Source organism: Dromiciops gliroides, chromosome 5, assembly GCF_019393635.1.
Source record: "Dromiciops gliroides isolate mDroGli1 chromosome 5, mDroGli1.pri, whole genome shotgun sequence".
NCBI lineage: Eukaryota > Metazoa > Chordata > Mammalia > Microbiotheria > Microbiotheriidae > Dromiciops > Dromiciops gliroides.
In genome coordinates, this window is record NC_057865.1 from 214,932,765 (window position 1) to 214,949,535 (window position 16,771).

The following is a 16,771-nucleotide window of genomic DNA, read 5'->3' on the forward strand; positions in this document are numbered from 1 at the left end:
GAGTGTCAGCCAAGTAGTGATGAGAAACAATGAACAAACCAGCCCAGAAGGCAGGAAGTTAAGTTAAACTGGAATTTTGAAGGTACTGAAATTTGCCCTGGAGGGGACTTAAAGAATCTGCCGTAGCTACAGATTCTATCCCAGGGTAGATGAGTTGGCTTGTAAAACAGCACCTGGGGGTAGCTAGGTGGCACAGTGGATAAAGCTGAGACAAGGGAGGGGAGAGATGTGGGGAAGAACCAGGTACTGGGTTTTTTTTTTGGGGGGGGGGTGTTTTGGTGAGGCAATTGGGGTTCAAGTCCGGCCTCAGACACTTGACGCTAGCTGTGTGACCCTGGGCAGTCCCTTGTCTCAGCTTCTTTTCTTTCTCATCTTTGAGCTCATCTACTCCAGGAAGCTCTGGAGTCCCAGAGGAAAACCATTTACTACTTAACCTCTCAATGTGCCCCAGGCAACAAACTACCTAAAAGTGCAAGTTACAAAATAGATGTCAGTCTGGAGTGGCACAAGGAGTTTCCTGATTGGGAATTCCCAATATCCACCCCTCCCCCCCAACACACACACACACACACACACACACACACACAAAATGGGAAACTAAAAAGACGTTAAGATGCTTCCCCACATTTGAGAAGATGACACAAATTATTGGGGGGAGAGGAGAGAAAGGTCTGGGAAGATGGAAAAAAAAAGTCCAGAAGTCTTCAAGCAGAAGCTGAATATCCTAGGGATATCGTAGTTTAGATCATGAAATTTGAATCAGGAGACTTTACGGATCACCAGTGAAGACTTTACTGTCCTATTCTCTCCTTTGACAGATAAATTGATGTCCAGAGAAGTTAAGCAACTATTAGTAAGGAACAAAGCTATTCAGAATTCAAACCCAGGTCTTGGGGGTTTCTAACAAATCAAGTCCCATTACCTCTACGCTAGATTGTCATCCTACTACAGAGGAGATTTCCTGTTTAGGTACAGGCTGGACTGCATGACTTTTTTGGTCCATTGCAGTTCTGTGATCCTGGAGATACAGAAAACCAATCCCCCTACCTGTAACAAGCAGCCCTCACTGCACATAGGGCAGGAGGTGCTGGTAATGTTTGTTCTAACGGACTACACTCAGCTTCCTGTCTGAGTCAGATCCAAGTTCAATTAAAAGTTGACACAGAAATCAAGGTGACGTTATCTACATGTCATCTGTATAAAGTCCAACTGAAGCCCGATCCAAGGACTTCTAAGAGTTAGGAGCTACAAGGTCAAAAGTAGCTGAGATTTCTCATACCTTTCCCCAAACACTGCTCTCTCGGAGGCCATCTGGACATTGGAAGGTATCAGCCAAATCCCTCTCTTACTCAACTTTCCTATTTAAACAATCTCACTTAAAAGATCATCAGTTTTTATTTTTTTTAAGTCTAAATAAATAATTCATGGTATTGGGGAGGGTCATACTAAGACATAATGGATTGTGTATCAGGAGGCCTGAGTTCTAGACCCAATTATACCATTACTTTGCTTTGTGACCTCAGGCAAGTCACCCTTCAGTTTTACTCATCTGCATTTTGCTAGATGTTGAAAAACAGGAAACTTAGACTATATGATTGCCAAAATCTGATTATCAGCTTTAAAATTGAGTCTATGAAAAATTGTGAAATAGGTAAAATCCCAACTTCCTTTAAGGCACAGCCTGTTTGTTCCATGTTGGTCCTGTGTCCTATGCCTATAGGACTTTACGACTTTGCAGTCTTCTTCCACACCATGCCCCCCCCCCATTTGTGTTTATTAAAAACCAACATCATAGACAAAATCTGTACAAAAAATTAATGACTTGCTAGGAGCTGCATAATAGTATTCATGGGAGAAGTTATCGTCTGGGAACCTCTCTTCCTCTGCCACAACCACGTTCTCTTCCTCTACTCTGACCTCAGCTCTTCCTGCAAGAGCTTCCCTTTTCTTAGATTTCACCTTTGGTTCAACATCCACAAGTAAAGTATCCAGAGGTAAGCTGTCTGGGAGGATGAAGTACCAAATGTTATTTCCTCGTATACTCAGTGTTTCCAATTGTACGGGCTCTCTGTTCTTCAGGGTCATTTTCACAGCTTTAAGATGTATATTCATACTGACACCCACGCCCGTGATTGTTCCATGCACTTGTGTTCCATTCTTCAATTCAATGGTTACAGTTTCATGACTCAACTTCATCAAAAATCTCACAAGCTTCTTCTTTCATGGTGCCGTCAACCTTTCAGTCTGATAGGCCATAAAATCATGACCACTATGGTGCTAACTCGGGCTGAGGGAATGAATCTGCAGTCTTCTTTAAGACTTGAGTATAGATTTTTTTTTTTGACATCTCAAACATTAACATTCTAATTTATATGTTAATTTTATAAGAAGACAGACATTTGACACTTACTAGCTGTGTGACCCTGGGCAAGTCACTTAACCCTCATTAGTTGGATTTCCAAACTTGTAGATTCTAATTTGCCAACACTTTAATAGGATCCTCTGAGCTTTAGTTATCCTTTAAACAAAAATGCACATTTATTCTGTAAGGTATATTCCTAAATGCTTAAATCATTATTGATCATTATTATTCATTTTGTTTTGTTTTTGAGGGACGATGAAGGTTAAGTGACTTGCCCAAGGTCACACAGCTAGTGTCAAGTGTCTGAGGTTGGATTTGAACTCAGGTCCTCCTGAATCCAGGACCAGTGCTTTACCCACTGAGCCATCTAACTGCCTCAGAAAGTTTTTTTTTTTAAATGAATAGTAATGATTGGGAGCAGCTAGGTGGCACAGTGGATAAAGCACCGGCCCTGGATTTAGGAGGACCTGAATTCAAGTCCGACCTTAGACACTTGACAGTTACTAGCTGTGTGACCTCATTACCCCACAAAAAAAACAAACAAAAAAATCTTTCTTATTATTGCAAAATCATAAGGGTATAAGGATTCCCCAGGTGGAGTGTTTTTGTTTGTTTGTTTTATTTTGTTTTGCAGGGCAATGGGGGTTAAGTGACTTGCCCAGGGTCACACAGCTAGCAAGTGTCAAGTGTCTGAGGCTGCATTTGAACTCAGGTACTCCTGATTCCAGGGGTGGTGCTCTATCCACTGTGCCACCTAGCTGCCCTGGTGGAGTGTTTTAAAAGATGAAAAGGGTTGAGAGGTAGCCACATATAACATTTGTACAGTGTCATTACACATAATGCTTGAATGGAGATGTCTCTCATTTTTTGGGAGGGGGTGGTAGATGAAACCTAGAGACAGCACAGATACCCTGCCCCCAACCTTTTCCTGCCTTAGCCTAATGTTGCCTCAAGGGCTTATCTCTAGGCCTGGAGAAGGGTCAATTTATATTTATATTTTAAATCTTTCTATGCTTATAGACTCTTTTGTTGACTATTGACTATTAGATCCTTGATTTCCCCCCCTTTCTTTATGAAGGCAATCAAGGTTAAGTGACTTGTCCAGAGTCACACAGTAAGTGTCTGAGGTCAGATTTGAACTAGGATCCTCCCCCAGGGTCCATGCTCTATCCACTGTGTCATCTAGCTGCCCCAACTATTGACTATTTGATAAATGTCAATATAAACATTTTTGTAGATAAAGAACAGAAAAAGATTATTGTATATGAAACCATGAGTCTATACATCAAGCAACTTTTTTTGGGTGGGGGGGCAGGACAATGAGGGTTAAGTGACTTGCCCAGGGTCACACAGCTAGTAAGTGTCAAATGTCTGAGGCTGGATTTGAACTCAGGTCCTCCTGAATCCAGGGCCAGTGCTTTATCCACTGTGCCACCTAGCTGCCCCCTCACGCAGCTTTAAAAAATATATATATATATTAAAATTAACAATAATTATAACACTGTCCTGTATATATGTATCCCCTTCAGTCAGTCAGTCCATGAGTCAATAAACATTTATTAAGTACCTACTATATACCAACACTGTGCTAAATGATGAGGATACAAAGAACAACAAAAGTCAGTCCTTACTCTCACAGTTTAATTGGAGAAACAACATGTAAACAACTATGTACAAACAAGATACAGACAGGTAAATTGGAGATGATCAACAGAAAGGAGGCACTAGAATTAACAAATCAAACAGTAATCAGGAAAGGCTTCCTGTAAAAGGCATGGATTTCTAGGCATGAGACACAGCCAGAGAGAATGCCTGCAGTTAGGAGATGGAACAAGGAGGGCAGTCAGTATCACTGGATCAAAGAGGACATGGAACTGAGTAAGGAGTAAAAAGACTGGGAAAGAGGGGGCAGCTAGGTGGCGCAGTGGATAGAGCACTGGCCCTGGAGTCAGGAGTACTTGAGCTCAAATCCGGCCTCAGACACTTACCACTTACTAGCTGCGTGACCCTGGGCAAGTCACTTAACTCCAATTGTCTCACCAAAAAAAAAAAAAAAAAGACTGGGAAGGTAAGGAAGGGGGACAGGTTATGAAGGGTTTAGACAGGATTTTATAGTTGATCCTAGGGGAAATAGAGTGCCATATATATATATATATATATATATATATATATATATTTTTAGTGAGGCAATTAGGGTTAAGTGACTTGCCCAGGGTCACACAGCTAGTTAGTGTTAAGTGTCTGAGGCCGGATTTGAACTCAGGTACTCCTGACTCCAGGGCCGGTGCTCTATCCACTGCGCCACCTAGCTGCTCCCACATATTTTCTTTTTAAATTAAGTTTTATTTAATTTATTTAAAGAGCAGAGACTTTTTAATTCTTTTTTTAGTTCCAAATTTTTTCCCTCCCTATTCCCTCCTCAATCCAATGAGAAGACAATAAAAACAATTATGTGTAGTCATACAAAATAAATTTCTTCATTAGCTATGTTTCAAAAAGAGAAAGAGAAAAAATGTTTTAATTTGCATTCTGAGCCATCAGTTCTCTTTCTAGAGGTACATAGCATGTTTTTATCATAAATCCTTTGGAATTGTCATGGGCCATTGCGCTGATCAGAATTATTAAATCTATCAAAGTTGATTATTTTACTATATTGTTGTTATTGTGTAGATTGTTCTCCTGGTTCTGCTCACTTCACTTTTCATCAGTTCATACAATTCTTCCCAGGTTTCTCTAAAACCATCCCCTTCATCATTTCTTATAGAACCAATAGTATTCCATTTCATTAATATACCATAACTTGTTAGCCATTCCCTAATTGATGAGCATCCCTTCGGCTTCCAATTCTTTGCTACCATAAAAAGAACTCCTATAAATATTTTTGTACACATGGGTCTTTCTCCTTTTTCTTTGATCTCTCTGGCTTACAGATCTAGTAGTGCATCAAAGGGTAAGCACAGCTTTATAGCTTTTTGGCCATAGCTCCATAGTGCTTTCCAGAATGGTTGGACTAATTTACAGCTCTACCAATAGTATATTAGTGTACCTATTTTTCCACATCCCTTCCAGAATTTATCATTTTCCTTTTCTTTCATATTTTGTTGTTGCTCAGTTACTTAGTCATGTCCAACTCTTCATGACCCCATGGACCCTTCGATCTTCCACTGTTTCCCAAAGTCCAAATTCATGTTCACTGCTTCCATGACACTATCTATCCATCTCATCCCCTGCTATTCCCTTTTCCTTTTGCCTTCAATCTTTCCCTTCATCAAGGTCTTCTGCAATGTGTCTTGTCTTGTCATTATATGGCCAAAGTATTTAAGCTTCTGCTTCAGTATTTGACCTTTCAATTAATAGTCTGAATTAATTTCTTTAATTATTGACGGATTTGATTTCCTTGCTGTTCAAGGAACTTTAAAAAATCTCCATCACCACAATTCAAGTGTCAATTCTGAGTTTTCCTCTCACAGCCATACATTGCTACTGGAAAAACCATAGCTTTGACTATATGGACCTTTGTCAGCAAGGTGATGTCTCTGATTGTTTTTTTAGTATGCCCTCCAGATATGCCATAGCTTTCCTTTGGAGGAGCAATCATATTTTAATTTCTTGGCTGCAGTCACCACCTGCAGTGATCTTTGAACCCAAGAATATAAAATCTGACACTGCTTCCATTTCCTCTTCATCTATTTGTCAGGAACTGATGGGACCAGTTGCCAAGACATTAGGGTTTCTTTTTTGTGTGGGTTTTGTTTTTTTTTTGTTTTTTTTTGTTTTGGTGTTAAGCTTCAATTCAGCTTTTACTCTCTTTCACCCTTATCAAGAGACCAAAGTACAGTTTTGCATTTTGCATGATGTACTCTGCATATAAGTTAAATAAATAAGGTGACAATATATAGCCTTGGCGTACTCCTTTTCCAATCTTCAACCAAACAGTTGTTCCATATTTGGTTCTAACTGTTGCTTCTTGGATCACGTGCAGGTTCCTCAGGAGACAAATAAAATGATCTGATACTCCCATCTCTGAGGACCTGCTGCATTTTGTTGTGATCCACACAGTCAAAGGCTTTAGTGTAGTCAGTGAAGCAGACGTAAATGTTTTTCTGGAACTCCCTTGCTTTCTCAATAATCAGCAAATATTCACATTTTGCTTTTTAGTTCCTTTGCAAATTTCCTTTGAAAATCATCCTGCTCTGCTGCTAATTCTTGGTTCATATATTGCGTGAAGAATCTAAGCATGACTTTGTTGGTGTGTGAAATGACATTCTTTGGCATTGCTTTTCTTTAGGATTGGAATGTAAACTGATATTTTCTAATCCAGTGGCCACTGTTGAGTTTTCCAAATTTGCTGGCATATTGAGTGCAACACTTTAACAGCACCATCTCTTAGGATTTTAAATAGCTCCTCTGGAATTCCATCGCCTCCACTAGCCTTATAGTTAGCAATGCATCTTAAACTCCAGGATGCATTCTAGATCAGTAACCCACACCATTGTGGTTATTGGTGATATTAAGATCTTTCCTGTATAATTCTTTTGTGTAGTCTTGCTACCTCTTAATCTCTTCTTCTGTTAAGTCCCTACTGTTTTTGTCTTTTATCATGCCCATTTTTCCATGAAATGTTCCCTTGCTAGTGCTAATTTTCTTCAAGAGATCTCTTGTCTTTCTCATTCTATTATTTTCTTTTATTTATTGCATTGCTCATTAAAAAAAAAAAACAACACTTATTTCTCCTTGCACCTCTATGGAATTCTGCATTCATCTTGGTGTACCTTTCTCTTTCTCTTTGGCTTTTCTTTTTTCCTCAGCTATTTGTAAAGCTTCATCAGAAAGCCATTTTACTTTCTTGCTCTTCTTTTTCTTTGGAATGTTTTTTGTTGCTGCTTTCTATACAATATCTGTCATCTTAGCCAACCTAATAGTTGGAAGGTAGTAGCTCAGAGTTGTTTTAATTTGCACTTCTCTGATTATTAGTGATTTAGAGCATTTTTGTTCATATAGGTCCTTTCTCTTCTTTGGGTCAAAGGATGTGAACAGTTTCGGAGCATTGTTCTAAATTATTTTTCCAAAATAACTGGATTATTTCATTCTTCTGCTGTGCAGCCCATCCAACCACTGTTGTTTTCCATTAGTGTCATCTTTGCCAATCTGATGGGTATAAGGTAGAATTTCAAAGTTGTTTTAATTTGGATTTCTCTTATTATTAATGATTTGAAGTGCTTTTTCATATGGTTGGTGATAAGCCTGTATAATGGGGGACTGGCCAGTGAGGTATCGGTCTTGGAGCATGCACAGAGCCCTTTGTAGGTCCTTCTGGCACTTTAGGAAACCTGCTTCCAGAAATCTGTGATATTGTAGAATGAAAGGGCTCAACTTTCCATTTCAGAACTTGTGGAGGCATTCTGTAACTGTTTCCTCTTCCTTTACTATGTAGTAAAGAAAACGCCTTTTGGTTGGCTGCTGAGCCTGAACTGAGTATGCTTATAAAACACATTGACTGGTCACATTGGTTCTCTTCTTTTTCTAGTGGCAATCATTATGAGTCTCAGAGAGAGAAAGACTTTAGGCACTCTCCATCTGAGCTTACATGTGGACTGGGAAGGCATAGCCTGGCTGTTTTTCTATCTCTGATGTGTTAATTTCTTCCTGATCTTAGGTAAAGGAAAATTGGCAATGGTAGCCATCTTGTGAGTTCTTGCTTATGATTGTTCCCAACATCATATTCTATACCTTAACCTGTCTCCACCCTACCTTCTTTCAAAGACTGAGGAGAAAGAATCTGATCCACACTAGTAATTTGGTATAATATATTGTTTTTATTTCTCTTTCTCTCCTTTCTTGTTTCTGTTTTTTTGTTCTGTGGTTTTGTTTTTTTTTTTTTTGGGTAGGGCAATGAGGGTTAAGTGACTTGCCCAGAGTCACACAGCTAGTGTCAAGTGTTGAGGCTGGATTGAACTCAGGTCCTCCTGAATCCAGGGCCGGTGTTTTATCCACTGTGCCACTTAGCTGCCCCCTTTTCCTTTCCTTTCTTAACAAAGACCAAACCCTGATTTCTTTCTTATACTTTCTCTCCTTTTAATCCTTCCTATATGATCCACCCTCTAAAGCTAAACTTTGTTTATAAATATTCCTACTACTTTAAACCCTTTATCGGTCCCTTACTGTTTCATTGTTGAGTTTAATATATCTATAAGCCAATCTCTTTTTATGTCTCTGTGTGTTAAACCCTCCTTTTCTTTAGATAAAAATGAGGCTCATTAATGCCTTTCCCCTAGTTTTTCTTGCATATCTGTATACTTTTCTTCTTACATACTCCAATTATGAGAAATAGTAATTTCCTCCCCTTTCTTCCTCATTTCTTCTGTAGTATGCTCTCTTTTTCTTCTCTCTTTTTTTCTTTCTCAAAACTAACAAAACAGAACAAAACTATACCTAGCTGTGTATGTCTTTCTTTCTTTAAATAAAAGTATTTTATTATTTTCCAGTTACATGTAGAGATAGTTTTCAGCATTTGTTTATATAAGATTTCCAATTTCCAATTTTCCCCGTCCCCTCAACAGCAGGCAATCTGATATAGGTTTTATATATATACATCGTGTATGTCTTTCTTAATTCTCTCTGTAATCCTTGAAGACAGTGAGATTCTGAAGGGAGTTGTATCTCCTTCCCCATTAGCATATAAGCATTTAAAAAAAAAAAAGAACATAAGCATTTCATCATTGTTTAGCCCCTTCCAGTTGCTAAAATGCATTTACCTTTTTAGGTTCCTTATTTCAAAGTTTCTACTCAGCTTTGGTATTTTTATCAGGAATACTTGAATTTGCTCTATTCTATTAAAGGTAATTTTTTTCCCTTGTAGGATTTTACTCAGTTTTCCAGGGTCAGTTATTCATAGTGGTTTTAAGCCCTTTTGTCTTTTTCAGATATAGTTCTAAGATTTTTCTCTCCTTTATAGTATTTCAGTGTGATTTGTGTGGTTTTGATTGGGGTCCTTGGAACTTGAATATTTTCTTTCAGATTGTTTGCAGTATTTTTTCTTTGATTTGGAAGTTGTGGATTTTAGATCTAATAGTCTTAGGTGTTTTCAGTGTGGGATTTCTTTTAGGTGATGATTGGGGTATTCTTTCTATTTTCATTTTGCCCTTAGGTTCTACTGGGCAATATCTTATCCACCTGTTTTTGTTGTTGTTGTTGCTTGGTTTTCAGGGAGGCTGATTATGTTTTCTTCTATTTTTTCCCCAAAATTTTTAGTCTTAGTTCTGATATTTCTTCTTGTCTCATGGAATCATTAAATGCTGTTTGCTCCATTGCATTTTACAAGGGGTCCACTTAAGGGCAAGGTTTTTTACATTCTTTTCTAAACAATTATCTCTCCTTCTGATTTTTCTTCCAGAGATCTTATTTCAATTTCATATGTTATCTCTCATTTTACTTCTTCCAGCTATTCTTTTTCCTTTCCTGATTTAATTTTTTTTTTTAGTTAATAAGCATTTCTATTTTCTCCCTCCTATTTCTCTCCCCATTAAAAAAGAAAAAGAAAACCCTGGTAGTCAAGCAAAATTAATTCACCCACATTCACCATGACCAAAATTGCATGTCTCATTCTGCAGCAAGTCCATTAGGAGATGGGTAGCATGACTCATTATTGGTTCCCTAGAATATCAGTTTATCATTGCATTGATGCTGGCCTCAGGCCTCCTGGGAGGCCCCTGGCACACCAGGCACCAGACTGACCCTATTTTCTGCTGTGGTTCCCTGTGTTCTGAAGAGTTGTATAACTAGGCCCTGTGTCTCTATGCGAGTAAAACGGATCTGTATCCTGCTTCACTTCTGACAGGACAGGACTGGTTAACTGCTATTAAAATAAGTTTACTTATAAGAAGACAAGAGCTTGTGATGACTTCTGTCATTCTCCCCCCCCACTCCCCCACCCCCTACCCTGGCCCCAGTGTCTCAGTTCAGAGTAACCATAGGTTCAGCTTTATTTGTAGCAGCTCTTGAGCTGCTTTTCTGGGCATGACCCCTCTCTTAGCACCCAGAGGCTTTTGTTTGTTTGTTTGTTTTTTGGGGGGGTTGGGCAGTGAGGGTTAAGTGACTTGCCCAAGGTCACATAGCTAGTAAGTGTCAAGTATCTGAGGCCAGATTTGAACTTAGGTCCTCCTGAATGCAGGGCTGTACCACCTAGCTGTCCCCCCACCCGGAGGTTTTTGACCATCCATTTGTTTAGTCTTGGACCAGATCAAAGAGTTTACTCCATATATCTTCAGTTTTCTTGATTGCTCTATCTGGTCCCCTTTCTAGATATTTGCTGGAGTCCACAGGAGAGATCTCCTTTATGATCTGCTTTTTTGGGTCTTAACCAGAAATTCAGACTTAACTCATGGCATTGTAGAGCCCTTGCCCATTATGTGGCTGAGCCTGTGAATAAGCATGATTAATAGGCCCAGAGACAGAGGGCACACCTGTGGGGAAGAAGGAGGAATGAGGCCATTGCCCCAAGCAGGATCCCAGAAGAGAAACTAAATGCCTTGCAGGGGTCAAAAAGCTCACCAGGAGTCATGGAAGGGAAACCAGAAGGGTACTCTAAAACCAGGGGAAATCAGGACATAATAGGTCAGGAAACACCAGGGAATGAGCAGCATAAGGCTTTGCTGAAATGCTTTTTGCTTCATGAGAAGTCTCCAATTCGAGACAATATCCTTTTATCAGTCAATCATTTAAACACTTATTAAGCACCTACTTTTTTAAATCATAAAAGTATTTTATTCTTTTCCAGAAGATTTCTAGTTCCAAATTTTTCTCCCTCTCTCCCTTCACTCCCCCCTCCCCAAGACAGAAAACAATCTGATATAGGTTATATATGTACATTCACATTAAACATATTTCTGCATTAGTCATGCTGTGAAAGAAGAATCAGGACACAAGGGAAAAACCTCAAAAAAGAAAAAAAGACAGCCAAAAAGTAGAAACAATATGGTTCAATCTGCATTCAGAATCCACAGTTCTTTTTTCTGGATATGGAGAACATTTTTCATCATGAGTTCTTTGGAATTACCCTGGATCATTGCACTGCTGAGATCACAGGTGATCATCACACAATGTTGCTGCTACTACTTCTGGTTCTGCTCACTTCACTCAGCATCAGTTCACTTAAGATTTTCCAGGTTTCTCTGAAATTTGCCTATTAAGCACCTACTTTTTTTAAAGCACCTATTTTTTTCTGTTTAGAATTTTATTTTCCAAAATATATGTAAAAACAAATTTTGACATCAATTTTTGATCTTTTTTTTTTCGGGGTAATGAGGGTTAAGTGACTTGCCCAGGGTCACACGGTTACTAAGTGTCAAGTGTCTGAAGCTGGATTTGAACTCAGGTCCTCTTGAATCCAGGGCCGGTGCTTTATCCACTGTGCCACCTAGCTGCCCCTCGACATCAAATTTTAAAAACTTTGTGTTCCAACTTCTCTTCCTCCCTCCTTTCCTACCCCTCCACCCCCAAGAACTCAAGCAATTCAATATAAGTTATACATGAGTAGTCATGGAAAACATCCCCACATAAGCTAGGTTGTGAGAGAGAACAGTTAAAAAACAAAATTTCAGATTAAGGAATTGTCAAAGAAAAAAAAACGTGTTTCCATCTGTTTTCAGATACCATCAGTTCTTCTCTTTGGATGGATTGCAATTTTCATAAGTTCTTCAGGGGTTATATTGGCATCCTTGTCTTGCTGAAAATAACCACGCTTAAGCACTTACTTTTAAAGCTGTAGCATGCTACCCAGGGCCTGGCGATCGCATCGTCTGTATACTTCCTCTGGACCTGGACAAGTTAGTGCTCACAGTCCCCAGCCAAGGAATAATCCAGGAGTATTTGTATTGCAAAAAAAGACTCTAGAAAATTATCTAAGACCAAAAGCTATGAAGCGCTAATGGCTTGATTTATGGCAGTGACAGACAATATTCCGAAGAACGGATTACCCAGCACCCATCACATCATTCCATTTAGATTTTCTGAGTTTCTATTTCCTCAAAATTCATTGAGGATACTAAGATATAACCCTACATTATTATCCTAATTAATTTCCAAATACTTCTGTCTTATGGGTCCCCCTAGAGTTTATCAAATAAATGATTCAATAAGCATTTATTAAGACCCTAGAATATGCACTGTGCAAAGCAATGATAAAGGAGAATGACAAAGATAAAGAAGAAACCATCTCTGAGCTCAAGGAGTTTACAGTTGAGTCTAGTGAAATGCCTCAGGAATCTATGCTAGGCCCAGTGAAGTGATCATTTTTATCAGGGACTCAGATAAAGGCATGCTTATTGAATTTGCAGATGAAAACAAAACTAGGAGAGAAAGCTAGCAGAACAAGTATCCCCAAAGATTGGACTCAAATGGACGCGATGAAAGGCAATAGGGATAAATGCAAAGTCTTACATCTAAGTTGTAAATAATCAACCTTGGAAGTATAAGATGGGAGAGATCTGATTATATAGCAGTTCATTTGGGAAAAAAAGATCTGGAGGTTTTAGTGAGACTGAAAGCTCTAAGGAGGATATGTCTGAGCCCTCCAAAGATAATATGATGTTAGGGGGCAGTGAGTCAGACATAGTGTCTAATTCTAGGGAAGGGAATAGTCCCATTGTACTCTATACTGGTCACTCCACATGTGTGTCCTGGGCACCAAATTTTAGAGTAGGAAAACTGAGGTTTTTGTTGGCCAAAATATAGTACCAAAGCACCCAGGCTTTGTTACTGACAGAAGGAATGAATGATAAGGAGTTTGGGCAGGTGGATGGAGAGCAGTGACCTTGCTTCCTTATTCTATCTTTGGTGTCTGTCTCAGATTCATTTGCAGCTAAACTAGAGAGATTTTTAGGAGTATGTCAGATTGCCTGAACTTTAAACTAGGTAGTTATTTGAAACACAATACTTTGATCTCTAGTCCAGTCATAGAGATATAAAAGGAAAGACCCAATCTTACCATAGGAGCATTCTGTCTGGATTTTGTTAGCTGGGTATAGTGGCTATGGTTAATGATTATCATTAAAGTACCAAAAGCCTGTCCTTATCAGGTAGAGATTTAGCCAATATACCCTAGTAGACTGAAGCTGAGATGGGTAAACTGGCCTTAAAACTGTGAGATTAGGGGGCAGCTGGATGGTGCAGTGGATAGAATACCCGGCTCTGGACTCAGGAGGACCTGAGTTCAAATCTGGGCCCCCAGACACTTGACGCTTACTAGCTGTGTGACCCTGGGCAAGTCACTTAACCCCAGTTGCCTCAACAAAACAAAAAACTGAGATTAGCAGAAACTGTAGAGAAGAAGAATTCAGAGGAGCAGGCCTGATGATATTTTGCCTAATAAGGAGCTGGCCTCATAGAGAAATACTATAACCAGGAAAATTGTAAGCAACAAATAGTATATCATCAACTCCAAAAATTTCTTTCAAAACTTTCCTACTTTGTCCTTGGCCTTTCCTCTGAACTTATTTCTGTTCTCTTCTGTGCATTTCTTAAAAATGTTTCAGGGTCCTCTTTTGACATCAATACTTGCTATTATCTCTCCTTGACTTGTTTTCCAGGTCAGTTTTTTTATATCAAATATCTTAACATTTTTCTATTTGCCCTGATTTTCCCATGTTATCTGTACAGTAAGAGATACCATCTGCCCTTTGTTCTATTCTACAGTCTGCCAGCCTTGCTGAACCACCTATATTTGTCTGTGCTGGGGAATGTTCTACGAGAATAACTCATGAGCTCATCAAACTTATTCCAACTTCCTTTCTTGATCCTCCTTCCCACCACATCTTCCACTCTACTTTGAGCCTCAGGGTGGGAAGTATTGGTAATCTCCTTGTGGTCTCTGTTGGTGGTGAGGAGCAGTCTACAGGGGGCCTAAGCAAGGAGGGTAACATCCTACTCTCTGCCCTTCCTACATTCTCATTTCTTTCCCAGTCCCATGGACTTCGGGGTCATGAGGGGTGCCCTAATGACGAATGGGATGATGGATCCCTGTATTGTGGGATAGGATAGCAGAAAACGAGTTTTGCAGGATATGGTTGCTACGAGTTCTATGTTGGTCCTAGATCCTAGTTCCCCCTCAAGTTATCATCTTACCTTTCTCTTCCCTTTCTCAGCCAAACTCCTTGAAAAATTTATCTATACTCACTCTCTCCACTTATTTTTCTTTTTTCTTTTGGTGGGGCAATGAGATGAGGGTTAAGTGATTTTCCCAGGGTCACACACAGCTAGTAAGTGTTAAGTGTCTGAGGTCAGATTTGAACTCAGGTCCTTTTTGTGACACCTACTCTCTCCTACTGACTACTCCTCGATTCTTGCTGGCCATTTTACTTCCCCTTCCTGTGGGGTGTTTTCAAGGACCTACCCTATGCCTTTTCCATTATGATCTCTCTCTCTAGTGATTTTGCCAATCATCCCTATGAGATGACTTCAAGTTCTATATATCCAGCACTAGTCTCTCCCCAGAGCTCTCATTTCAACTAGATGTTCGTTCTGAAGATATCTCAAACTCAATAAGTCCTAAAAACTGAGACTCATTATCTTTTCCCCTTCTTCTAAACTTCCTTATTCCTGTTGAAAAAAACACTCATCCCTTCTAGTCTCTCAGACTCATAATCTTGACATTATCCCAAATTCCTTCATGTCCAATATCCAGTCAGTTGCCAAATCTTGCTCTAGCTATCTTTCTTTCTCTCTCTCTCTCTCTCTTTTTTTTTTTGGTGAGGCAATTGGGGTTAATTGACTTGCCAAGGGTACACAGCTAGTAAAGTGTTAAGTGTCTGAGGCTGGATTTGAACTCAGGTACTCCTGACTCCAGCCGGGTGCTCTATCACTGTACCACCTAGCTGCCCCTTTCTCTAGCTATCTTGACAATATCTCTCATAGCTGACCCCCTCTTTCTTACTCAGTGGAACTTATTGATTCAGGTCCCTTATGACCTCTCAAATAAATTATTGCAAAAAGTCCTCCTAATTGGTTGCACTCCAGTCATCCTTTTTTTTTTAATTTAAATTTTATTTTTTGTGAGGCAATTGGGTTAAGTAACTTGCACCAGAGTCACACAGCTAGTAAGTGTTAAGTGTCTGAGGCTGGATTTGAACTCAGGTCCTCCTGAATCCAGGGCCAGTGCTCTATCCACTGCACCACCTAGACTGCCCCCAGTTCATCCTTTTTTAAAAATTATTTTTTATTTGAGACAATTGGGGTTAAATGACTTTCTCAGGGTCCCACAGCTAGAAGTGTCTGAGGCCAGATTTGAAACTCAGGTCCTCCTGACTCTAGGGTCAGTGCCACCTAGCTGCCCCCACTCTAGTTCTCCTATAGATTGATTGTCAAAATAATTTCCTTAAGTGCTGATTGGACCATGGGATTCTCCTACTTAAATCAACTCCAGCAAGTACTTGGATAAACTATCAGTTCGTTGTTTGGCTTTTAAAGCTCTGTACAGCCTGGCCCCCAAACTATATTTCCAGTCCTCATTGGGTATCACTCCTCTTCCTACTCCTCAGCTCTTGATCCAGCCAAAGTGACCGCACCCAGGACACTCTATCTCCAATTTCTCTGCCTTTGCAAGATTCATCACACAATGTCCTCTTACTCACAGAATTCCTTTCTCCTTAAATGAGGCTTCAAGGCACCATCTTCTACTGAAGCCTATAATCCCAGCTGCTAGGGCCCTCCCTCCCACACTACCTTATGTTGAACTACTTGGTGTGTTGTGTTCATGTATATGTATATATGGAAGTATTATAACTTGTTATTTATGTTATATCTATCTGTATGTGTACATGTCAAAGATAGCAGAAGGGGAAAATTTACAGAAGGTCAAATTGTAAATTGAATAGTAAACACTAGGGGATCTGTTCTGGAATTTACAACTAGCTAGGCAACTGTCTATCATGGAGTAAAATAAAGTTAATAAAGTTGTGCCAGATTTTTTTTCTTTTTGTCCTAACTAGTTGGAATTCTCACTAAACTCCAAAAAGCTTCCACTAAATACCTGACCTGACATCTCAGGCAAATGGCAGCTTCAAATCTAATCTGTGGTTGTGTGTCCCTCCCCATCTTCTTCCCTCACTCTGCCTGACTTCTTCTTCACCATCTCCTGTCCCATGCATCGTCTGCCTCTATATCCCTTTCGATATTTGTCTCTGCTTTGCCATTTACCCCCACACCTCTGTGCCTGCTTTAAATTATGATTGCCACCCCATTTCCCACACTGCCAGTTCTGGTCCTTTTCCTGTGTAAGTACCCAAAGTACTGAGTGTGCCTGCCCCCAATTCATCATTTCTAAATTAATCCATTCAGTGGCTATACTAAAATTCTCTGATAACAAAGTAAACATTATGTACGTTAGAACATAGCTCATTGTAAGGATTGACACAG

General features: G+C 39.6%; 1 pseudogene; it reads right to left on the reverse strand.

Moving 5' to 3' along the window:
- Positions 1–1,858: 1,858 nt before the first annotated feature.
- LOC122728941 lies at positions 1,859–16,499 on the reverse strand (annotated as a pseudogene).
- Between the last annotated feature and the right edge of the window lie 272 nt (positions 16,500–16,771).